Genomic DNA, 25,264 nt, shown 5'->3' with positions numbered 1-25,264 from the left:
ACAATCTTTATTTGGGCAGGGGAATACTCCTGAACCAGGCTTTCGGTTCCTGTTTCTCCCGGTCCTGGTCATATAGCTATGCTAGCAAACAAAAGGGATAAAACAATTTGTTAGTTAATTTTCACCTTTTCTCCCTTCAAAACAAGGTTCGGAGCAGCAGCTGTTGAGGAAAACTTGTTATACAAAAGAAAAAGGGAAAAAGAAAAAACAAAGAAAAAAACAACAAAAAATTGCAAGTTATTAATCACTCATTAAATCAAATCCTCTGTTATGTTTTGCTCTGGGTATATTACTGTTAAAATTTGTTTAAAAACTGTAAACAAACTTTCATACACTGTAGCAAGTTTGCAGCTAAAAGCCAAGCGTATCTCCTGTCGCACTGTAAACCAAGGACAAATGGAAATTTTACAAACTATCAGTCCAGTTTCGACCAAAATTTCGCGACTCCACACTGCACTGAGAGCTGTGTGAACCGCTACTATAGCCTGTTCTAAAAAAAGACCAGATTTCTCTCCCCTTTGATTGAAAATGTTACAAAATGCAAAGTTCAGCTGCGTATTCGCAGCTGCAAAACCAGGTTTCTCTTTTTCCAAAAGGACCTAAATTCTAATAGTTTAGGCTCACAAAAAAACACCCTGGAGTTTTTCACAACCCCGAACACATTCAACAAATGTTCTAACAAGGTCTTGCTAAAATCACACAAACTTCAGTCAAAACACAACACAAATCTTTCAACAAGGAGTGGAGGGGAGGGAAAGATAAACTACTAGCAAACACTCACTCGCTAAACCTGGGGTTTTCTAGGCAGTTGAAAAATGTATCCTGAGGTCACAGAGCCTGAATTCTCCTCTAGTTATCTGGGAGACAAATGACCTCTTAATCACCAGGACTATCTTAAAAGTAGTTTAGGTTTTTCACTTCACCCTCTAGCTATAAGACAAAAATTCAACTTACAAAGCTTTTCATCCAACAACATATCAAATAAAATTTTCACAGTCAAAAGCACACGTTGCCCAAATTCACACAAATACACACAATCTAAGCACCATGCAAATACTTTAAATCAGTCTGCACTCCCAAAGGTCAGTATTTCTTTGCAAAGCAAATAAAAATTTCACAAACTTCTTACAACTTCAAGTTCACAAAGCTCCTAAAAACACTTACAAAAATTAATAACACACTCCAAATCACACAAATTATAATGCTCACAGCACTAACTCTTACAAACCACAACAATTACAATGCTCAAATAGTTTTCCACAGCCTAAACACACAAAATCACAAACTCACTAAACAAACACGGATCCGGTTACAATACACACATACAGCGCTTGGGGCCACAACCCAAATTGTCACAAGCAGGACGCTTCGCGTCCCAAGGTTCAGACTAACCACCCAAATTATGGATTACTAAGGTGCACCTTCCAAATTACAAACTGAGATCAGAGCCACTCCTGCTCCAATCCAAATCCACAACACCACAGCCGCTGCCTCCTCTACGAGGCACAGACTGCTAAACCTCTGGTACTGCTGCCTCCTCTACGAGGCACAGACTAAAAAACTTCTGGTGCTGCTGCCTCCTCTACGAGACACAGACTACAAAACTTCTGGTGCTGCTGCCTCCTCTACGAGGCACAGACTACCAACCTCGGATACGAGACGTCTCTCGTGTCTTTTTAACTGCCTATATAATAAGGTACCTTCCCTCAAATATAAACATACCTCTTGTCCGTAGTCCAGCAGGTTCTGGTCTTTCCCCGGGTAGTCAGCGAGATCGCAGGATCCCTCGTCCCAGAAATTTCTGGGTGGGCGCCCAGAGGGGTCCTGGACCCCACCGGCCCCACGGCCAGAGAGAGCAGTCCTCCTGGCTAGCTCGCCAAAATGATTTATTAAAAAAAATATGGATATTGATCTAGTATCGATATCCAACTGTGACGGACAAAAACTCTCTAACAGTTTAAAGTTAGAAAGTGTATGTTTATTCGACGCCGGGCAGCGTGCGGGATAGCTCCCAAATACACACTGCACCTTCCAGGTGATTGCAGAGTCTTTTTATCCATACAAGTATTGAATATACAAAATACAATTGCATATTCATAATTTTGGTACATCCCATTCCCCGCTTCGTATGCTAATCACTCCAAAAGCTATTAAGCATGCGTAGTTTGTCCCTTGAAATGGGTCGGTGGTCCCTTTTATGGGGAGGGGTCCCAAAATGAGGAAGTAAATGAAGTCTTCCTCGTTCTGACCTTTCTACCTTTTCAATGCGGGTATGACAAATGAACTCTTGGTAGAACTCCCATTCCTTGTCTTCAATTGGTTTCAGAACAGAGGAGGCCCACAATTGTCTTATGTTCCTAAAAGCTATTTATCAGTTTCTATATTCTTCATTATAAACCCAGCTAACCAAACATTGTGCTGACAAGCAATTAATTATTAGTTAACTACTAACTCCTAACTTCATCAAGGCCTACTCATTTATTATTCTTATTTTAATTAACTCTAGTAAGGCTTATTTCTAGCTAAAATCTTAGCTCCTCAAAATCTCTAAATGCCTTAAAGTTTACGTTTCACCCATATATAAATGCATCAATATCCCTGCTAGACACTGGACCCAGGCTTTCTTCTCATTTGCTCTCTGTACTCTGCACGCCGTCCTGTTTGTTGTGTTCGCCTTCGTTGAACTTCCGTTTCCAGACAACCAGATCAAAGCAGTCTTTCTTTGTAAAGTCACCAGAGCCAGTTCTCGGGGAAACCACTGGTCATCCGTCTGCGTGCGGACCAGAAGGTTTCACTGGTGTTTGCTGGCACCACCAGTGCCCAGATCTGGATATTTCCCTCTTCCGTCACCGCTCATGTCCAGCAATTTTCTGGCAAAGAAAGCTAAAACCTGGCAAATTCCCGTTGCCCGGCACCACCCAGTCTGGGGTTTGCTGGCACCAGGACCCCAGGAAGGAAAAGAGGAAGGGGTCCAGATCCAGTCCTTCCTGGCACCTGGAGCCTGAAATGTGGTCTTTGCTGGCACTGCCAGTGCCCAGATCTGGAAATTTCCCTCTTCAGGCACAGCCCAAGTGCAGCAATTTGCAGGCACAGAAATCCAGAACCTGGCAACTTCCTGGCACTAGGTCTAGCCCTGCCCACATCTTGTTTGCTGCGCCAGTACCCAGGTTTGGAAATTTCCTGGTGCCAGCAGTGCCCAGATCTGGCAGATTTCTCTTGCTGCCAACAACATGGCCCACATCTGGTGTTTACTGGCCCCGCCAGCGCCCAGATCTGAAAACTTCTTAGTGCCAGCACATCCCAAGTCCAGTGATTTGCTGGCACAGAAAGCCAAAAGCCAATAATTTCCAGTTCCAACACCACCCAGGTGTGGTGTTTGCTGGCACCACCACTGCCCAGATTTGGAAATTTCTCGGTGTCTTCACAGCCCAGGTCTAGCAATTTGGGTTTTAGCTAGCTGAGGCAGAGAAGGCTCAGCTCGGACTGTGGCTTTCCTTTTTCTTGGAACTGGTTAAATATGCTCTGGACTGAAAACCCAGAAAAACACTGGCAGCTCACACCTGTGGCCCACCCAGATCTGGGACCCTGCATTCCAGGGCCAGAGGGACTGAGAAGAGACCGAGTGAGCCAACTGCAACCCACAAAAAGGACTTTCTGAATTGCCATCTCTTCAGAACTGTGAGGGGTTTTATTTCATATTAGTCACGCTTGTGAATACTTTACTTGTTAAATACACTGCTTTTTTTTCACTTTTCTCCAGGGAAGTCTTCTCCTGAAATAGTAGGGGGAGGGGCTGCTTGAACTTCATTTGTAGACGGACTCCTTTTGGAGGTTTCCTCACAAAATTTGCCCTAAACCAGGACAAACAGTCACAATTGTGCCACTTCACCAGTGGCACAACTCCCCCACCCCCCAGGAAAAGAAAGGACGTGTAAAGTTCTCCAAACATTTGGCCTGCTTTGCTGCAAAAGTCGTGCTGCACACACAGTGCAGTGTAGAAAGCCAAGAGAAGCTGCAGTAGGTGGCAAATCTTGGGACAGAAGCTCGACCTTGCTCTCCATGAGAGTTTCTCGACAAGAGCAGACAGGGGAAGATTCCTGGAAAAGTGGAACAGCTTTGCAGAAGTGAAATGAAAATGAAAGAAACTATCTAAGATGTTTTCCTCTTTATTTCTATGCTCCCATTTTCCATGTTGCACGACTTCTCCATGCCATGAATTCCAAATGCATCTCACCTCTAAGATGGGTCACTTAGCAAGTTATAAACACTCTAAAACACCAGGAGCTACACGCAGTTTTCCTTCCCCTGTTTCTACTGGAAAGCAACGCTGGAGACGTAAGTGCAGTGCTTGGGTCAGGTATGAATCCTACACCAAGGGAATGTGCCCCAATAGTGTTTGAACCTCAGCAAGGACAATGCACAGCAGCGACACAGCGCAGGGGATTCCTCTGCCAGTGTGCAGGAGTCAGGACTCTGGATCTGGGCTCAACACTGCAAAGTTCCCGTGTTTGGAGAGATGAAGGAGCTGTCCCCGGGGCGCGCGGGGCTCGGCCGTGGGGCGAGCGGGGAACGGACACGCGGACAAACGGCCTCGGTGCTTCAGTTGCAGAGGCAGCAGCGGCGGCGGCGGCAGCAGCGGCGGCAGCAGCGGCAGCAGCGGCGGCAGCAGCAGCGGCAGCAGCAGCAGAGAAAGCAGTTTTTTTCTTCTTTCTCTTTCTCTACTTTCTCTTCTTTCTCTCCCGCTGTCCTCTCGGTGTCCCTTACCCGCTGTCCCTCCCCTCTCCCCGCCTCCTTCTCCCCCATGCCGGGCCGGGCCATGCCCCCGGCCCGCCCCCGGCCCCGGGCGGGGCTGCCCCGTCCCCATCCCCGCCCGCCCCGCCGCGGTCTCGCCTCCGCCCGGCTCTGGCTGTGCTGGCGGTGGCGCTGCTGGGCGGGCATCAGTGCCTGGGGCTGGGCCCTTTGGCTCCGCCTGGCCCGAGCCCGGCCCCGGCCCCGGCGCAGGCTCCGGCCCCGGCCCCGGCCCCGGCCCCGGCTCCTCCCGGGCCCCGCGGAGGACACACGCGGCACGGCCGCTGCCGCCTCCGCCGCGGCTTCCCCGGCCCGAGCTCCGCCGCTGCTCAGCAGCGCGGCCGCCGGCCCCGAGCCTCCCGTGTCCCGTTCCCGAGACCGAAGGCCTGGGGATGGCCGGCCCGAGGCGGTTGAGGGGCGCTCGGGGGCCGCTCCTGGCCCCGGGCCGAGCGCTGACAGCCGCGTCCCGCCCGCAGGGAAGGCGCAGGAGGCGCTGCAGCAGCGCTACCGAGTGGGTTCGCTGCTGGGGCGCGGCGGCTTCGGCAGCGTCTTCGCAGCCACGCGGCTCTCGGACGGTGCCCCGGTGAGTGGCGGGGCCGGCGGCGGGCGCAGGAGGAGGAGGAGGATGGAGGAGGAAGAGAAGGAGGAGGCGGAAGGAGGAGAAGGAAGCAGGAGGATGGGGCTCGGCAGGGCGGGCGGCGAGCTGAGCCCGGTGGTGCGTTTGGCTTGCAGGTGGCCATCAAAAGGGTGCCACGGAACCGCGTCCGGCACTGGGACGAGCTGGTGAGTGAGCGGGGCCAGCGGGAACAGCCGGGCCGTGCCGGGCGGGGATGAGGCGAGGCCCGGCATGGGGGAAGCCACCAGGACCCCCCGATGGGGAGCGGGCGTGGGGCCAGCGCAGGGCGCAGAGCATCCCGGGCTGGCTCAGGGGTTCCCCAGCCCTGGCACGACATCAGTCCCACTGGTGGCACCGTGGTCCTCCCACAGCCCGACGGCACCAGCGCACCCCTGGAGATCGTCCTGCTGGACAAGGTGTCCACTGGCTACCCTGGCGTGGTCCAGCTGCTGGAGTGGCTTGAGCTCCCCAACAACATCGTGATGGTGCTGGAGCGGCCGGAGCGGTCTCAGGACCTCCTGCATTTCATTCGCGCACGGAGGTTCCTTTCTGAAGAGGTGGCACGGCAGCTGTTCCGCCAGGTGCTGGAGGCCGTGCGGCACTGCACCAGCCGAGGGGTCCTGCACCGCGACATCAAACCAGAGAACATCCTGGTTGACCTGGCCACTGGCCAGGCAAAGTTGATCGACTTTGGCTGTGGCACCTACCTGCAAGACACAGCCTACACTCACTTTGCAGGTGAGCCTGGGCAGGGGTCTGCTCCCGGTCCCACCATCTCATGGCCCAGCATCTCACAGGCAAAGCTGGGTGTGGCAGCGAGGATCCTCCCTTTTGCTGCCAGTCAGGGTACTGAGTCTTCAGCTGAGTTGCTTTTGAGCAGGGCTGGGTGGGGAGGCATCTTCCAGCCCCGCTGGCAGCCTTTGCCCACCACTCTGCCTGGGGCTGGGGTTAGAGCAGCAGCAGCCAGCCTGACAAAAGCACTTGTGCGTGGGGCTAGCAGAGGAGGGGTCCAGGACCAGTGCACCAGCCAGTTTGGTGTGCAGGCGAGAGGAAGGGCTTGGGCTGCTCCACTCACCTTGTTTGTCTTGGCTTCATAATATTTTTGGGGCACTGCAGGCAGGGAGGATAAGGACATGTTTTTTTCCCCCAGCCCTGAGTGGGTTTTTGCTTTGCATGTCATGGTCAGGCCTTGCCGGGGCTTCTGCTGCCCTCTTCCAGCACCAGTGGCTTCTTGTCCAGCCCTGAGTTTGTACACAAGTCCCAGGTGCTGGCGAGAGTGCAGCAGTCGCCCCGTGTGCCACTGGGGCAGCCCCTACACGCCCAGGGATGCTGGGGCCAGGCTCTGGAAGCAGCAGCATCCCCCTGATGAACTCCATCTGTATTCCACAGGAACACTGTCATACAGCCCCCCGGAATGGACCCACTTGGGCTGGTACTACGGAGAGGCAGCAACGATCTGGTCCCTGGGCATCCTGCTGCACCAGATGGTCTGCGGGCAGCACCCTTTCAGGAGGGGCCGGAAGATCAGCTGGGACCATCAGCTCTCGCTGCCACAGCGGCTCTCTCCAGGTGGATCCTCATCTCTGGCCACGGGGGAATACCAGTGCTGGGAGACAGCAGCAGCTCGTGAGCATCTCGCTCTGGCAGCCGCTGAGGAGGTGGCACATGTCCTGCTCTCCTGCTCTCCTCCACAACAGGGAATTGATGGGAACGTTTAGGCACAGCTCTGAACACAAAAGCAGCATGGCCTGGGCATGGGAAGAGTGGGGCAAAGCAGACAGGAGCCTTCTCTAGCTGACCGGTGGTTTCTGGTTTCTCTGCCCAGAGTGCCAAGATCTTATCAGGTGGTGTTTATCCATGCACTTCTTGGACAGACCTTCATTAGAAGACCTGTTCTGTGAACCTTGGATACAGGATATTCACCTGCCATAGAAGAAGGGAGAGAGCCACATGCACACTTTGCTCCAGGGCCCTGGTAAGTTACAGGTCCACACATGCCCTGGCAATCAGAAGCAAGGAAACCCAGACTTTTTTCCCTGCCTGTATCAATGCACTGGGGTCTTTGGGTGGGAACACACAGCTCTTGTGCTGCAGCTGAGCTGCTCTGCCCAGCACTGGTGGCTGCCATCCGAGCTGGTTTTGCGTGTCCTGCTTCCCTGACACCTGGGGCCCTGGGCAGAACCCTGACAGCCTGGTCTGACCCCCAGGGAAGGAGAAGGAGCCCCTGGAGAAGCTGTACCAGCTGGGGCTGCTGCTGCTGGAGACAGTGAGGATGACATCAAGGATGACAAACTCTTCCTCAAGTTGGCCAATGGCAGCTGAAGATGATGGACTTCTGGCACTGTCTTCAAAGCCAGGCTCCACAGCAAATTCGCAGATGAGTCCACAGCCGGGGAAATGCTCCCAGATTTGGGCATTGCACAGCGTGGCTGGGAACAAAAGGTTCCCCCTGTGCTGGGGCAGATGCAACTTCAGTCGCTGCCCAGCTGCTTTTTGGCAGGGCTGGGGGCACGGGTTGGGGTGGATACAAAATGGGGGTTGGCTCCTGGCCCTGCCAACAGCCCCCAGCACCCAGCATGGCCTGGGCTGGGGCTGGGGCTGGGGCAGCCAGCCTGACACAAACAAACCTCCATGGTGGGAGCAGAGGTGGGATTCCAGAACCTGTGCAGGGGCTGCTTTGCTTTGCAGGCAAGGAAGGGCTTGGGCTGCTCCACTGCCCTTGTTTGCTTTGGGATCACTGTTATTTTGGGGGGCAGTGTAGGAGGGAAGCGAGAAAGTGTGGGCTTCTCTCCCCTTTGGGTGGGATTTTCCCTAGCATGTAGGGGTTGGGCCTTCCTCAGGCCCTTGACAGAGATAAAGAGTTTTTTTCTTGTTTCCCTTTGTCTCTAATCTCTTTTCAACAGTTTGTTGTTTGTTTTTCTAGAGGAAGCGTTCTATGTAAGGTCCAGTCGGGATTGGGAAGTGCCTGGGAGCAGCTGCAGCGTGGATGGGCCGTGCCCTTGGAGAAGGCTGAGGACATCGTTTGGGACCAGCTTTTCTCCCAGCGGAGGATGGCGTGAGGTGAGTCCCCGTCTGCTTGGCATGGTGGGATCAGAGCTTTTGGGAGACAGCAACAAGCACAAGGAGTCTCCTGCTCTGGGCAGCTGCTGAGGGGCTGGATGTGCCATGGCTGGCTGCAGGCTGGGAATGTCCTGCCCTCCTGCTCTGCTCCCAAAGGCAGCAGTGATGGGCAGCTCTGGGCACAGCTCTGGGCACGGCCAGCATGGCCTGGGCTCTGTGGGCAGCTGGGACAAGGGGACAGCAGCCTTCAGCTGACAGGCGGTTTCTGGTTTCTCTCCTTGCAGCCGGGCTCTGCGGGTGCTGAGGCTGCTCTGGGCTCTGCCAGGGCTCTGCTGGGCTCTGCCCTGGGCACAGCTGGGCTGGCTCTGCCCTCACATTGCTCTGACAGCTTTGCATCAGACAAGCCTATTCCGAGCACAGTGCCTGAGCTTTCTGCTTTGGCAGGTGAGTGACACTCCCCTGCAGGCCAGGAGATTGCAGCTGGGGACACACATCCAATTGGCAAGGACCCAAACTCTTCACTGTCCCAGCTGAACCCCTGAATCTCCACAGGAATGCCTGGATCTCCACTATTCATTCTTCATTTCTTTTTGGCTGGAATCGTGCAGTTACACTTTCTTCCTCCTCTAGACGTGCCACGAGTGGCCAAAGCTGGCAAGTGAGCCGTGTTCCTGAGGCAGTGCAGTCTGGAGCTGATGGATGGAGAATTGCCCTTCCCACTTCCAAACCAGAGCAAAAAGCCGTAAGTGGGATTTTTCATCTGTAAGAAACCCCTGACAATTTCAGAGGGAATGTGCAGCTCATTCACAGAGTGAGAAGGAAGGTCATCTTCTAAAAGATTTGGGGTTTGACAGAGTTGAGATTCCCAGTCCTGCCTGGAGCTCGAAGGGCCCCAGTCAATTTCCTATTGCTTTGACAGAATTTAAAATAACAATGTTGGAAACAAACCCCAAAAACTGTAAAAAAGGCTGTTGAGGTCAGTAAGATGGATCCATGCCATCAGCACATTTACAATGTAAATAACTGAGTTCTCTTTTTAAAAAGATCATTTACCTCTTAATGCAAAGTTACAGAAGTTGTTTCACTAGCACTTGGATTTTACTTGTATCTTTTACAATTCATCTAATTGTTTGGTTTTTTTTTTTCTTTACCTTTTTTTTTTTCTTTAAATAGAGGTCCTGGCCCTCTTCCAGCCAAAGGGGAAAGGGCCCCACCAAGCCTTGTTACCCACAGACAACATGGTAAAGCTGAACAATAAAGGACCTTGGAGCATTATACTGTAATTAAAAAGGTGCCAGCTCCATGGACAACAGAATTATTGTTCCTAACTTGAATGAGATTGAGCAAAAAGAATGAAGAACGGTGTCACTAAAGTACTACTGACGTTTGCCAAAACACTTCCAGAGTTTCACCAAGAGATCAGTCATCAAAATGTTTTGGAAATTTAAAGACCAAGGTAGCCAAAGCACTCAGTGTCACTAATTGCTGGGTATGTTCTCAGCTGAAGTTGGGAGGAATGGGGTTCCCTTGGAGGGCCCACCCTGTGGGGTGGCCAGAACTCTGTCAATGGGCTCTGCCTCGTAACGGAGTCAATGAAGGGACAGTTACAGAAACCTGTGCTGTGGGACACGGGAATACAATGATCCGTGTGACAGGATTCACTCAGATTTCCCGTCAGGAGAAACCAAACCCTGTTACAGTTATAGAGGCTACAGTGTCAGAAGATTTCTGTGCTTTACCATCACTCCCAATGTCAATAGAACTTGGGGTGCTGCAGCTGGTCAGTGTCAGTGTCTCACCACTCCCAGCTGCAGGGCCCCCATTTAGGGTCCTTCAGCAACGACCACACTGAAGAGTTAGGACCCAGAGAACATTTTCCACCCAAAGAGTGCCTTGGGTTTCAGAAAGTAAAAGATTCTGGTTCACCCTGTGCCCCATGTGCGCTGCCCCGTCCTGTGGAGTTTACATGAATGAGCTGACGGGATTATTAGAAGAGGTAGTAAATGATACTGTTAAAATGTCCAATAGCACATTGGATTATTAGAAGAGGTAGCAAATGATACTGTTAAAATGTCCAATAGCACATCCTATGAGCTCCAACAAACACAAATGGGGACTCCAGAGAACCGCATGGCCTTGGATTATCTGCTTGCTGGCCAAGGAGGAACCTGGGCTATCAGGGGACGGGGATGTTGCACTGCTAGCAGTGATGGGTTTGAAGGCCAACAGTCAGGAATCACCTTGACAGAAAGAGCAGTAGAAGAGTGGCAGAAAGAAGAAAATTCTTCTTGGTGGGATTGGCTTCGTGGCTGCCAAATTAGAGGCTGCTGTGAAATGCATTCGTGGCAGTGCCTGTCATCATTGCAGTGTGTGCACTTGGTGAGTTGCTGTGACACTTTGTGCTGGGAAGTGGAGTATTGGGACCTTTCTTAAAAGAGACAGTCTCAAGAAAAGAGAGGCATTTGATAAATAACAGAGAATAGAAACTATTTAGGCATGTTTTAAAAGGAACGTGAATAGCTCTGAGTAATGAACTTAAACTGCACTTAATTGTAGAACAAGAGGAGATGCCTTTATGCCTAATACCTAAATCTAAGCTGTGTTACTGAAAGAATTATTACAAAGGTTGTAGTTGATTGTAGGTCTCAGGACCGATCAAAGTACCAAGGCCTGAACAGGTTGTGATCAAGGCCTGAACAGGCCCTGAGGCAAAGCTCACCTCTAGATGAACCTCCCAAGCAAATGTTGTATTTGTATCCACTCACTAACGAAGCATGATTAACAACATGATCAATGTATGTGTTCCTTGATAAAACATGGATTTATCTTTCTGTATTTAGGAACAGACAAGGCCCCATCTGGCCTTGTTTGGGGGTGAAGGATGAAAGTCAACTCCCTTGGTTCCTCCTTCAGCCCTGGCCAGGCTTTGGGAGAAAGCAGTCAGGAGAATGAAAGCAGATGTTCTCGCAGTGGCAGTGATGCCAGCTTGTTTGTTTAACAGTGTAAAAGCTGGGTGCTCTCACAGCTTTGGGGTTGGAGCCTCATTGCCTGCAGAGGTGGAGGCACCTGCAGGAATTCCCAGTGTCTGGGAGTGGCTCTCCAGTCCTTGGCTTCCCCCAGCTGATGTGTGGCTGTGGATGATGGTAAAGCCTGAGGCTAACTGGTGATGGATCTTTCCTTAATCACTCCAGGCAATCTCTGGTAGCAATGACTGGATGCATTGCTGAGCTTCTTTTGTAATGCTTTGCTAATGATGATGTGCTTTGCTGAGCTTATCCTTTTGTAATTCTTTGCAGCTGTGCATGATATAAATGACACAATTCCTTCAGTTGGTGTCTGTCTTTGGTGCTGACCCTGCCCACTGGTGAAACAGGGCCCCCTCCAGCCTAAGTGTTACCTAGGAAGAGAAAAGCCATCACTCCAAATGTCCCCCCTTCCTCCTTGTTCCCCCCACTTTATACCCTGAGCGTGATGCCCTATGGTCTGGGGTATCCCCAGGGTCAGTGGGGGTCACCTGTCCTGGCTGTGTCCCCTCCCAAGCTGCCCCGCAGCCCCAGCCCCTGTCCAGCGTGGCCAGAGGAGGGGCAGGCCAGGCTTTGGCTCAGTGGGAGCTCAGCAAGAACAAAAGCATCTCTGTGTGCCCAGCCCTGTGCTCAGCACCCGGCCCAGCAGCAGCGTCTCAGTGCCAGGGTCTGTGCCATCAGTCCCTGCCAGGGGTTTCCATGGCACCTGCCAGGCCAGGTGACCCAGGTGTGGTGTCCCAGTGAGGGCTGCCATGCAAACAGTGCCCAGCACTGCCCCTTTCTGTCTGCCTGACCTGGCCTTGGCCCTGGCCCTGCTGTTTGCTGCAGGTTCCGCGGCGCCTGACCGGCCCGCGCGGCACAGGGCAGGCGGCCACGGCACAGACCCACAGCAAGGGCTCCCCTCTGGCTCTGGGCAGTGACACCAGCCCTGAGCAATGGGCTGGCGCACTGGGGTCAGTGCTGTGTCCATGGCAGCAGTCCCTTGCAATGCCCAGTGCAGGTTGGGATGATGATCCACCCTCACAGCCGGCCCAGGGCAGGTGTGCGGTGCCCTTCCCCACAGCCTGTCTGCACAGAAGCACTTCCAGGGCTCTCTGCATTTCCCTACCTTCACTCTTGAGTCACTCACACACCTCCCAAGGACCCACTGGGAGCTTTGAGCTGCAAGGAGTGCAAAGCTGGTCTGTCCTTCAGGAGTGTCTCTACTTCTGCCCTGAGCCAACTCTGCATTTGTGTTCATTGCAGATCTTCCTGTGTGTCTACATCATTCCTTGCAGGGCTCTGCCTTGGGGAAGGGGAGCCTCATTGGAGGTACCTAGGGCTTGGCACACACTTGAGGAGCGTGTCTGTTTTAAATGGGGAAGCTTAGGAGTTTTAGATTGCTTCAAAAAATAAAAGAAGAAAACCCCTCTTTGCCTGAGCGCAGCCAGTTCTCCAAGCACAGCAGGTCCCAGGTGACTGAGCAGAGACAGGACGGGCTTGGGCTATGTGGGGCAAGGTTGTCCACACTGCCTCAGACCTCCAGGCACAGCTTCTTTGACTAGGCCAGACATCCTCAGGAGAGTCCCTGGGCCAATATCAGTCGCTGAATGCTGCAGTCACCTCTGCTCTAAATAGAACAGTCATAAAATATACTCTTCAAATAGGAATGTGGATTTATTGGAAGCTCTTGCAAATAGTTTTCCATCAGTATTGTAGGAAACCTTCCTAATGAAGTGCACTAGAGCAGAGGGAAATCAGGGCAGAGCCATGGTTTGTCAGGACTTGCTTGATCCCAATGAGCCCTGTGGTGCATTTGGAACTGAGCCCTGGAAGCTCAGGGCCTGAGAGGAGATTGCACCAACCTAACCAGGAGTCAAAATCCGAGGAAAAACCCAAAGTGTCTCAAAGCATGAATGGGTCCCCTGAGGTCCATCCACACAGACCCCTCATGGACTTGTTGGAGGAGAGAATTGGAGGTCAGGATGGCACAAACCTCTCAGAGACTCAGTGTGGGAAGGAAAAAGGGAAGTACCTTAAAAGAACTGCAGTACCTTGAAGCATTAATGAGCCCCACTGAGTGTTGTTACTGACAAAGAATCTCCAGAGACTAATTGCAGCAGATAATTGGAGGCCATGATTGCACAAACCTCTCAGGACTCCAAGGCAAAAGCCCAAGTCCTTTGAAGAACCTGCAGTCCCTGGGAGCATGAAGGAGGGCCCAGGGCCATTCCTGACCAAGGCTCCCCAGGGCCTCTTCCCAGCAGCTCCCTGAGGCCAGGAGTGCAGGGAGGCAGAGGCTCTGTGTAGGCAGCTCAGCTGCTGAGCAGAGCCTGGGCTGGCTGGAGGCAGCAGAAAGGCCAAGGCCTGAGCCCCAGCCCCAGGGAAGGCAGATCCTGTCCCTCCCCGCCTGCTCAGGGCTCTGCCGGGAGCACTGGCATAGGGAGGGATGCTGAGGGCAGGACAAGGGATGACAGTGCCCAGCCTGGCTGGGGCTGTGCCAGGAGGCCCCAGTGCCTCAGGACAAGGTGTCTCCTCCTCACAGCCCTTGGTGGCAAGACACTGCTGTGCCCCAGGGCACCAAGGCCTGGCTTCTCCTGGCCACTGCCAGCCTTGCCAGGGCCCTTGGCCATGTCCAGCACAGCTTGTCCTGCGCTGTCCCACAGCTGCTGCTGTGTCCCTGCAGTCTGCACACTCCCATCTCGCTGTCCCCCAGGCCCTGCCCTGCCATTGCCAGCCCTGCCCTGCCCCTGCCATGCCCAGGGCATGTCTGCAATTCCCCCAGGCAATGGGTGGGGAGGGGCAAGTGTTCCTGAGGGCACAGGGAGGGGACAGCTGGGCTGGACTGACCCAAGGGATCTCCCATTCCATGCAATGTCATGGTCAGCAATAAACTGAGGGAAAGGAAGGGCATAGGGCTGGCAGGGAGGGCTGTGGATATTTTTTATCAACACATTTCCCCATAAGTCACGCAGGGGCTTGGAGACCCCATAAGGTGCATGAGGGGCTAGGGTCCCTTGTGACACACACAGGGATATTTTAGGTTCCCTCTGAGGCATGGAGGGCACTGGCCCTGCCTCCATCAGGGCCTGGCACAGACAGCCCCGCAGGCAGAGGAGCGGGACCGGCACCGCTCAGCGCCCGTGGGGATGGAACCGATGCCAGAGGAGCCAGGGGGGCCCTGAGCAGGGCTCTGGCACTGCCCCCCCGGCTCTCCTGGGCCTGTGGCCATCCCGGGCACCAAGGGCTCGCTCTGTGCCGCGCTCTCCCTGCCCAACGGGGCTCTGGGTCAGCACCCGGCTCCTGCCGCTGCCTTGAGAATGCTGAGGGCCATTCGGGGGTGGAACTGAACTTGCCAGGGAGAGAATTAATTGGAGACTTGTTTAGACTTTTTACAGAAGTGTTTAGGCTCTCTTCAAGCTTAAAATCCCAGGCTAAATCATGTGGTTTAACCTGTGGGGATTCCTTGAAGACGCTTTGTAACTCCCCGTGGTGCCGGGCCATGTCCCAGCGAGCACCAACACCCAGGAGCTCTGATGCATGCTGCACGGCTGGCACCAGGGAAACAAGTCAACATCCCTACAGCTGCCCGCTCTGCCTGCAGGGTGTCACGCAACAGCAATGTTCCAGCAAGAACAGGCATTTTTACATCCTCAGGATGATGAGCTCTTGTGGTCCTGCTGGTGGATCAGAGAGAAAAGCCAAATGTGACGGACTGAACTTGACTGTAGGAGAGGGATGGCTCAGCAGACGACCTGGGGACCTGTGGTGCCAGCCAGTGACCGGCCACTTGGACACAGCAGGAAGGCCCCAGACTGTCACACTTCAGTTGGGAGGGTATAAAAGCCAAGAGGTTCTTTGTTCAGGGTCCCCCAGAGGCACCAGCTCAAACTGCCACTGTTCCAGCACAATAAAATTGTTTTAAGGATCCAGAGGTCCGACACTCTGCTATGGAGGACATTTCACATTTCCAATCTTTTGGGCACTTAGGACCTTCTAATTTTGCTTTGCACCCAAGAAAAAAGAACCCCCAAATGTGCACAAATCACTCCTTTAGCTTTTACTCCTGTTATTTTAATCTGACTTTTACATTGTTGTCTGCTATCTTGTCCTCATCTTTCCAAAATTCCTGTGCCTATTTAAGTCCAGCCTGGGATGGTGCACACATTTTGTTTAGTTCTGCAGCGATTTATCCCCAGCAATCCTGCTGACCACACGCATTTCAATGTTGCAAAAACCGAACTCTGGGCTGCAGTATGTGAATCACGCTCTGGTGTGTGAGATGGCAGGGCACCAGAGCAGGCACTGAAGAAGGGACGTTCCGTAGGTTGGTGAAGTCACTACCAGAACTCAGTCTAGCTCTCAGAACTCCGGCGCCACACCAGGAGTGGGGAACTGCCTCGCTATGGGCATTTACCAGAGGCTGAACCTTTAGAGCCACTTGCTCTAAGGTGCCAGACACAAGCCACCACAGGGACCGGGCAGAGGAGAGAGGAGGCAGCTCTCCGTCTTGAGGTTCCACAAGAAAGAGTTTATTTCAGGTGAAGAGAGCAGAAACAGAGAGCCCACGGCACTCCTGTGCAAGATACAAGTCAGGGGGTGGATACAAACAGCTCACCAAGAGGGAATCCTCAGGGGAGGAGTGAGGGGATCACATCCAGTGTCTGGAGCCCATTGGGGTAGGAGGGTGGAGAGGATGGGTCACACGGGCCAATGGGGCCTTGAGGAATTGGGGCATCCCAAAAAGGTGTTGCAATCTGGGATTGGCCCGATGGGAAAGTGCCAGGGAAGGTTCGGGGACCAAGGGGCTGGGTTGCTATGACAGGCAGGGAAAGAGCTGGAACAAGGGGCGGGGAATGGCATGGGGGTCAGCTTTGAGGGAGGGTAAAAGCCAGGGGTGAACAAACTCGGGGAGAACATGGGGGTACAAAAGAACTAACCACCTAAGAAAGAAACAGTAAATGAAATTTGTACGGCAACAATCAGGAGCATCTGCAGGGACACAGTCTGACCAGCAATGTCAGCAGGCAAAATAAAGGTTTTGCTGAGCAATGGCCCTTGGATGAAGCAAAACATTTACACTCAGGGCAGTCCATTTGTACAGAAAGGGGATACACTCTGGGGTACAGCTAAGGCCATGAGGTCCCAGCAGGCTCTGGGGTCGCAGCAGGCTGAGGTCAGAGCAGGCTCTGAGGTCACAGAGGTCCCAGAGCTCCGTGGTTGCAGAGCACCACAACGCCCGAGCAGGCAGTCCTTGAGCACAACTGCTGCGGCAGCAGCGGCGGTGGCAGCAGTGGTGCTGACATTGGGACAGCGGTGTCAGGACAGTGGTGGCAGCAAGAGCGGCGGGACTGGCACAGGGCAAGGCACCATGGCCCTTGCTCTGCGCCTCCTCCTCCTGCTCCTCCTGGCCGTGGCCCTGCCTGCCAGGGCTGCCCAGGCTGCTCCATTGCAAGCGCGGGGAGCAGGTGAGCCGGCAGCCTGGCTCCCCTTTCCCAGGACAGCGCTCCCTGCTCTCCGGGGAAGCGCTGGGGATGGTTTTCCCCTGGGGTTTAGGGAGAGTTTCCTCTGTGGGAAGGAGTGAAATCCCGTAGCCCATGGGCTGCTCCAGCTGCCCTCCCAGGGATGTGGCACAGGGCCTACCAAAGTGTGGAGACTGGCCAAGAGACAGCCCAGAGCTCCCCAGGCCCCTGTGCAGCTTTGGCCTTGTCCTTTCACATCTGGCTCCCATGGCCTTCCCCGAGCCCCTTGCAGTGCCAAGTTCCCACAGACACAGGGGGATGCCAGCACACAAGGAACTGGTTCTCATCTGTGCTCCCTTCTAGATGAGCATGCTAGGAAGGCTTCTCCAGCAGCTTGGCTCCATGAAGATTTCCAGCCTCTGAAGTCTCGTGCAGGTATACTGATAATGTTCCTAAAAGAATAATCACTGACAACCTGGCAGGAACCAGCTGGCAGAAGCTTCTGTGGCTATTAAGTTGCAGGTGCGTCTGCAGGGTGGACATTTCAGGCTCCTTTCCTGGTTGCTGAACACAAGTCCGTCTCCCATCGCAGGGGTGAGTAGTGTGTCCCCGATGACACCACAGGCTGAGCCATGGTTTTGTGGGATCCATCCATCTGAAATGCAAATACTCCTCTTAAGGTCCTCTGAGAGGGAGGAACAAATCTTCAGGAAACAGTAAGGCTCTAGATACATACAAACACATGGAGAAGATGCTGAGAGATCTGGAGAGACGCCGTGGTGGGTGCATTCCCCTCCCCCTCCCCCTGGGACTCAGCAGCTGGGGGCTTTCCCTGCACATCTGGACAGACCCTGCCTAGCACAGCAGGAAGGGATCCATGGCAGCCTCGCTGCCCCGCTGCTGCACTCACGGCCTGCAGGGCTGTTTCCCAGCCTGGGCTGGCTGCAGCTTCTCCCCAGCCTCTGCAGGAAGGCATTTGGCACCAGCTGACAGGGAGCCCCAACTGCACCATGGCCCATGCACACCCTGAGATCCCCTGCAATTTCCCAGTCCCTGAGCACATCTGGAGGCGCAGATGTTTGAAGGAGGGTGGGCCCAGCAGCAGCCCCAGTAACCTGGTCTTTATCCTGAATCTCATCCATGACTGAGACAAGCTTTGCCTCCTGAAGATGCCACCTTCCTGCTGGTGAACAGCCCAAATGATCCAGCTGTCCCTTTTCCTTTCCCCAGAGATGGAAGGAGAGGCTGTGCTGAAGGCTGAGTTTCCCAGAGGAAGCAGTGGCTCATTGGCAGCCTCTGCTGCAGGAAGGGAGGCGCTGCCAGGCACAGTCACAGGAGGTAATTGCTGTGCCTCTGGGCCTGAGCCCTGCTGAGCCTTGAGCTGCCCTCTCTGCTGCTTGGCAGGGCGGGCTCACAGCATTACCTGAGCCCCTTGCAGTGCTCACTTCCTCATAGAAGGGGGATCCCAGCACACCATGGAACATTTCCCATCTGTGCTCCTTTCTAGATTGGGACCATGACCTGCAGCGTTTGGAAAGAGTGATAAACCACGGTTTAAGGATCTTGGGGTCTGGTGAAGGTAGGTTATCAGCAACCCTTTCCTAACAGAGAAATCATTGTCCAGAGGAATATTTATGTGTGATTTCCTTTAAGACACTTTGATGTTTGATGTATTCTAGAAATCCTGTCCCCCAAATTCCTACTCCTGTGCCCAACAGCAATCCCACAGGAGGATCACTGTCAGTGGGAGGAAGGAGCATTTAGCTGTCCATCTTCCACCCATGTGCAATGCCAGTGTGTCCTTCCGTGTGCTCTGTGCAGCCCCAGAGAAGAGCAGAGAGGGAAGGGCCGGGCCCAGGGCTGTGTCCCGGGGCTGAGCCTTTCTCAGCTCATTTGCCAGCCCCAGGGAGCCTGAGCTGCTCCTGCTGCCGCTGTCAAGCCCTGGCCCTGTCTGCGGCTGGGTTTAGAGCTGCTGGCAGCTCCAGGGAGTCCTTTCTCCCCTGACTGCCCCACAAGGGGCTCCTTCCATCCCAGTGCGGGGCCAGCACTGGCATGTGGTCCCCCTGCCCCTGCTCCTGAGTGGAAGGCAGAGCTGAGGGAATGCCTTGGAGGGCTCCAATCGCCCAGGGGCACTCACTGCCACTGCAGCCTGAAGGAGAATCTTCAGCAGTGTCCCCAGAGGTGTTCTGTCCTGCCTTTCTTTGCAGCTGAACGTGAGGAAGAAGAGGATCTGGATTCCCAACCCATAGCCATTACTGAGCCTCTGGGAGATGGTGAGGGTAGGTCAAGGCCTTTCCCCCTGCGAGAGCTGCCAGCTCAGAGCCCAAAGCTGGGCCAGGGGGGCATCGCTGCAGGTGCCAGGACAGAACCACGCACGGGTGTGCCCTCGGCCTGGGCCATCCCCTCACCGCTCCTGGGGCTCAGTGCTGCCCCTGCAGATCTGCAGAGATGACAGAGGCTTCTGTGGCTGTTGAGTTACAGGTGTGGCTGCAGAGAAGACTTTCTCAGGTCCTTTGGTGCATGTTGCTCGCAAGCCCAGCTTCCATCGCAGGGGTGAGTAGTGTGTCCCTGCTGACTCCACAGGCTGAGCACGGGTTTTGTGGTATCCATGCCTGGGAAATGGAAATATTTCTCTTAAGGTCCCCTGAGAGGAAAGAACAAACATATAGGAAGGAGTAAATCCAGGGAGGAATCAAAACATCTGGAAGAAATCCTGAGTGATCTGGAGAGACAGCATGGTGGGTGCATTTCCCTCCCCCTTCCCCTGGGACTCAGCAGCCGGGGGCTGTCCCTGCAGATCTGGACAGGCCGTGCCCGGCACAGCAGGAAGGGATCCATGGCAGCCTCGCTGCCCCGCTGCTGCTCTCACGGCCTGCAGGGCTGTTTCCCAGCCTGGCCTGGCTGCAGCTTCTCCCCAGCCTCTGCAGGAAGGCATTTGGCACCAGCTGACAGGGAGGCCCAGCTGCACCATGGGCCTGAGATGCCTGCAGTTTCCTACTCTCTGGGGAGATGCAGAGAGGCACCTGTTTGCTGGAGGGTGGAGTTTTGGAGCAGCTCCAAAACTCTGAGCATTTTCCTTGTCTTTATCCACCTCTTTGACAAGTATTGCTGGGAGCAGCACAGCACAGCACAGAGGAATTATTGCATGCAGGCTCAGGGCTTTGGGCACTGAGCAGTCCTGTGCCAAGAGGCAGCAAGGTGCCTGCAGGCCCCAGCTCAGGGGGAAACAGAGAGCGAGAATGTCCTGGCCGTATCCACCCTGCTGCCAGCTCAGCAGTGCAGCATAGCAATGGCTCACACTCCCCATTGCTCCCAAGATGCAGCTGGCACCTCGAAACGTGCTGACAAGATCTGGAAAAGCATGAGAAGAGATTTCTGCCGGGGAACATCTTGTTTGATGAAGTTGATGGCCATTGTGGCTGGTGCAGCACTTGGCCTGATGATGTGCTCTGTCGGAATCTGGTATTGCTGTAAGAGAAAATGGTGAGTGTTTTGCTGATCTCAACCTCAAACAGCTTCCTTTAAAGGCTGCTAAAAATCAGGGAAGATTCCCAGTGAGGCTGCAGTGGAGCTGTGGCCAGTCCATGGTTGTCCAAAGAACTCGGCTGAGGGCTCTGCTCTGCCCAGTGCTTTCCTTGGCCTCTTCATTGCTGAGGCTTGTCCTGCGGGGCCCGCTGGGGCTGCAGCCAGTGCTGGCTCCCACTGAGGCTGCCTGGCCAAGAGCAGCCCCAGGGGCACAGGGCAGAGGCAGAGCAAGGTGGGGAGGAGAAAGAGCAAGGACGAGATTGCCCCTGAAAGGCAGAGGCGCTCTGGGGCCCGCTCCTGGCCAGGGAGCCTGCCCAGAGCCGTCCCCTGCTCGCCGGGGCCTTGAGGGGCAGCTGTCCAGCTGGGCCAAGGTGTGCCAGCCGCTCCAGCCGTGCTGGGGAGCCCTGCCAGCTCTGGGCCCTGCTGTGCAGGAGGCTCCCTGTGTGCCACTGGCAGCTGGGGCCTCAGCCACTGCTCTCTCCCAAGGTGCTGCTGTGCATCTCCAGGAGACGAGCCTAACAACTCTGGTAGAGAGAACTTGACCCGTGTTTCCATCTCTTCATGTCTGTCCCCATCTGCCCTGCCGCAGCTTCTGGACCATCTTGAGCCATTCCCAAAACAAACCCCTCCACAACGAGACCCTCTGCCCCTGAGCCCCCTGGTCCTGTTCCCCTAGCATGAAGGAAGGCGGGCAGGCCCCGCCGCCAGGGCAGGGCTTGGCCCACATTTTATGTTCAAATAAAGCAATAAGAGTTGTCAGAGATATGTCCAGGTGTTTCCAACAGCAAAGCCCACCCGGCACCAGCACTGGCTGAGTTCCATGGCCAGGAGCAGCCATGGATGCCCACGGTGAGGGCAGGCAGGAGCCAGGCAGGGGCTGCTGTGACCAGCGGCGGGGCCCTGAGGGGCTGGGGGAGCCCATGCTGAGCATCCCTGGGCTGAGGGCACATCTCCTTCAGTGGGATCATCTGGGCTTGGACATCCTCCAGTAGCATGCCCAGGAAAAGAGAGAAGCCATCAAGAACATCTGCAAAGACACAGCCTGAGCAGCAATGCCAGCAGGCAAAACAAAGCTCCTCCCCAATTAACACACAGTTGGTAGGACCTAATTGATGGGCCATCACCAATCCAGGGTGCTGCACAGGGTCTGCTCCTCTGGCGAGGGTGGGAAGGGAAGGGAAGGGAAGGGAAGGGAAGGGAAGGGAAGGGAAGGGAAGGGAAGGGAAGGGAAGGGAAGGGAAGGGAAGGGAAGGGAAGGGAAGGGAAGGGAAGGGAAGGGAAGGGAAGGGAAGGGAAGGGAAGGGAAGGGAAGGGAAGGGAAGGGAAGGGAAGGGAAGGGAAGGGAAGGGAAGGGAAGGGAAGGGCTGTGTGGCCTGATGGGGCTGAGAAACAGCCCCAGAGGCACAACAACCCAGCTGCAACCACACTTGATTTCCAGGCCAAAACACTTGGCGTCGCTGCCCCGGGCTTCCCCATAAGGCGTGTGGGGGCTTGGAGACCCCATAAGGTGCACGAGGGGCTAGGGTCCCTTGTGAGACACACAGGGATAATTTAGGTTCCCTCTGAGACATGGAGGGCACTGGGGTCCACTTGAAGTTATGGAATCCTATGTGAGGCATGCAGAGGACTGGGATCTTTTCCAATGTGTGCAGGGGGCTGGGGGTCTCTGCTGAGCACAGGACGGGGTTTTGGGGTCTCATTTCAGATGTGGAGAGGGCTTCAGGGGTTTGCAGGGGCAGGCTTACCCGAAGACAGAAGAGGGAGGTTTGGCAGTGGCTCGCGGTTGAGCCTGAGCCCCGAGAACGGTGCATCAGGCGACCACACATGCATAGAGACTACTAGAGGCTGATTGTGGCTGAAACCAGGGTTTCAGGGATGAGCCCTGGTTAACAGGAACACCCAGGCTGCTAGAAGAGCCAAACCGCAAAAGAAAACGTCCTCAGTTCAGCGTGATTTTCCATCACCGAGGAGAGAGATAGAGATTTCACCGCCCGAGTTCGGAGGGTAAGTGGGTCTGAGCAGGGTTGGATTCCTGGCAGGTGGCTGGGCTACCTTTTTTTTTCTTTTGAGTTTTAACCACTGTCCACGCCCAGACGGGGGCTGTAGGCTTGCATGTCCCTGGCAGCCAGGAATCTTTTTCTTTTCCGATGAGGACGCAAACTCGCTTGGTCTTTTTTGGGGTAACTCATACTGGAAAGCTCCTTCTCTTTCTCGGAAAGCTGCCTTTTCTACCCTCTCCTCCCTATTCTAGGCTATGGGGGCGGGGGGGGTCGAAAGGACACCAATGGGACAGAATTGTAAACGGTGACACGTCAGCTATGGGAGAATTGTTAACATGCTAAGAGAGGCCCTTCACATCCACGCATTTCGTCGGCTTCCAGCCGCGTTGGGCCCCTCTCCTGTAGATTTTCCTCTCAGCTTCTGCGAAGCCCCCCCTTCCTTTTTCCCCGCAGATTCCCCAAACCTTCTCCCTTGGGGATGGCAGCGGCTGAGCCGCCCCAAGTGCCCTGCCGGACACTGTTATCCTCCCTTAGGAGTGGCATTGGCCGTGCCTCCCCGGGCGAGATGCAGTGCACCCAGCACCCCCTCCCAAGATGGCACTGGCCACGCTACAGGGACCCCATTTTCTAGCCGTAACCCTTCTCTTCCGCCCACGTTTCATTGCCAGCCCGTCCCCTCCCCCAATGGCCCTGCACCATCCTGCAGCGGGCCAGCCCCTGTTGGGGGGGAGGTGAGTTTGGATTAATCCCTCAGTCCTTCTTCTGGCCCCCCCTCTGATGGGAGGGATTGCTGTAATTGAACTGAAAGCCTGCTAGGTAATGCTTGTTTTAAAGTACAGATTTAATAAAGTTACACAGAAAGCAAAAATTAAATATTGATAAATAATCTTTAAAATAACATTTTAAAATATTTTCAAATCTATGATGGGAGAAATTTCTGTGATCTTTTTCCAGTCCCACAGTGACAAAGAATTCTATAAAGCAAATTACAACTGAATATTTTCAGCCTTTAAAAATAAGGTAAGCAAAATAGTAGAAAGAGTTACATGTGAGTTGCATTTCCAAAGCAGATGATTGACTTTAATGCTTAAGGCTAAAGAAGGGGAAATGAGAGAATCTGTGTGTTGAAAAAAAATCCACCCATAATGGAACTGTGCAAATTCATTCTGTTCCTCCCTGAAATGGAAAGTCTCATTTTCAAAATATCATTGAAAGTTGAGGCCATAATTTCAAGTGATTTAATGGCAATCAGCTGTGTTAAATCATTAAAGAGAGCATTACTGATCTGGTTTCACAGGTGTCTGAATGAATGATGAACAGAAAATCGATACATTCCTAATAATGTTTTTTTGGATAAGTCAGATTTTCCGAGGATTCAGAAAACAGGTTTGGGTTTGTTTTTTTCTCCCTCTAAAAAATGGCCAAAAGAGTTCATGCTTTCACTTAATTTTGAAGGATCACTCAGCTAGTATCAAGGGCAAAGATAGCAGATTCCAAAAAGATGTCCTTGATTTTCAGACTTTTCACAGACAAAACATCATGAAAGAAAAAATTTAAATCAATTGAATTCAGACACCACTTTGCTCTCCATTAAACCACAAACCCACACTCTAACCTAACCCTAAGCCTCAACCCACACCCTAACCTAACCCTAAACCCACACTCTAGCCTAACCCTAACCTTTCTCATTAATACAAACACAAAAACACTGACAGCCTTGGTTGGCAGAAAAAGTAAAACTGTATTTTCTCGACAACTCATTGAGAGCAGTCAATGTTAAAGCCCCTGCCCTGGGTTTCACTGCCACTCCCCACCTGTGCCCATCCCTGCAGGGCAGGACCAGTATCAGGAGGACCTGTGGCAAGAGGTGGTGACAGCAGCAGGTCCCTTTGCCCAGGGCAGAAGGCACAGCACCTCTCCTCCTGGCTGGAACAGGGGCCCCTTGACCGGGGGGTACATGGTGTCCCAAAAAGAGGAGGGGCCTCAGCAAGAGGCCAATCCCCCAGCAGCTCTAGCAGGGCTCGTGCAATTCTTTATCCAAGGAAAAGGAAATAAATTGTTATTTCCCTCACATAGTCCCTAGATGCTGGTTTCTCTCCCTTCTAATGCCTTTCACCTTCCCCTCGTGCCCCGCTGTGGGTGACACCCCTGTGCTGGAGGGCACAGCCACGGGCCCCTGGAGTCCGAGGGCTATGTCAGCAGTGGCACCTCTTCCCACAGGAAATCCTGCTGCAGCTGCCATACCCTCAGCAGAGCAGATGCCAAAGGCAGAGCAGGCAGCAGGAGCAGCTGGTCTGTCAGAGCACCAAGCCCCTAACCTTCCTGTCCAAATATCTGGATACGCAGTGACTCCGCAACCCGATGTAATCGAATTGGGGGCACTCACCACTGATGTTTCAGCCCAGAAAGTAGAACTAATTTCAGTCACTTGAGCTTTGCAACTGAGTAGAGGAAAAGGAGTTTACATTTGAACTTATTCAGAATACGCCTTTGGAGTGGTACATGCACATGGGACTTCTGGAAAGAAAGAGACCTTTTGACATATCAAAGCTCCGATCAAAAACGGAGAACAAATCTTGGGTTTACTTGAAAGTATCCAGAAACCAGAGGAAGTTGCCATCAGGCATTGCAGAGCACACCAAGTGGATAAGACCAAACTGGAATTGGGGAAACATTTAGCCAACGAGAGTGCAGAAGAAGACATGTTAGAAAACATGTTAGAAAACAAAGTTTTCCTTTGCTGCAAAATGAAATATAGGTATTAAGAAACTAGTTCCCCATACGGAAGTTTGTTTCAAGAAAAAGGGGGAC

The sequence above is a fragment of the Taeniopygia guttata genome, chromosome 32 (genome assembly GCF_048771995.1).
Source record: "Taeniopygia guttata chromosome 32, bTaeGut7.mat, whole genome shotgun sequence".
Lineage (NCBI taxonomy): Eukaryota > Metazoa > Chordata > Aves > Passeriformes > Estrildidae > Taeniopygia > Taeniopygia guttata.
The sequence above is the reverse complement of the archived record's forward strand: the minus strand, read 5'-3'. Positions refer to the sequence as shown.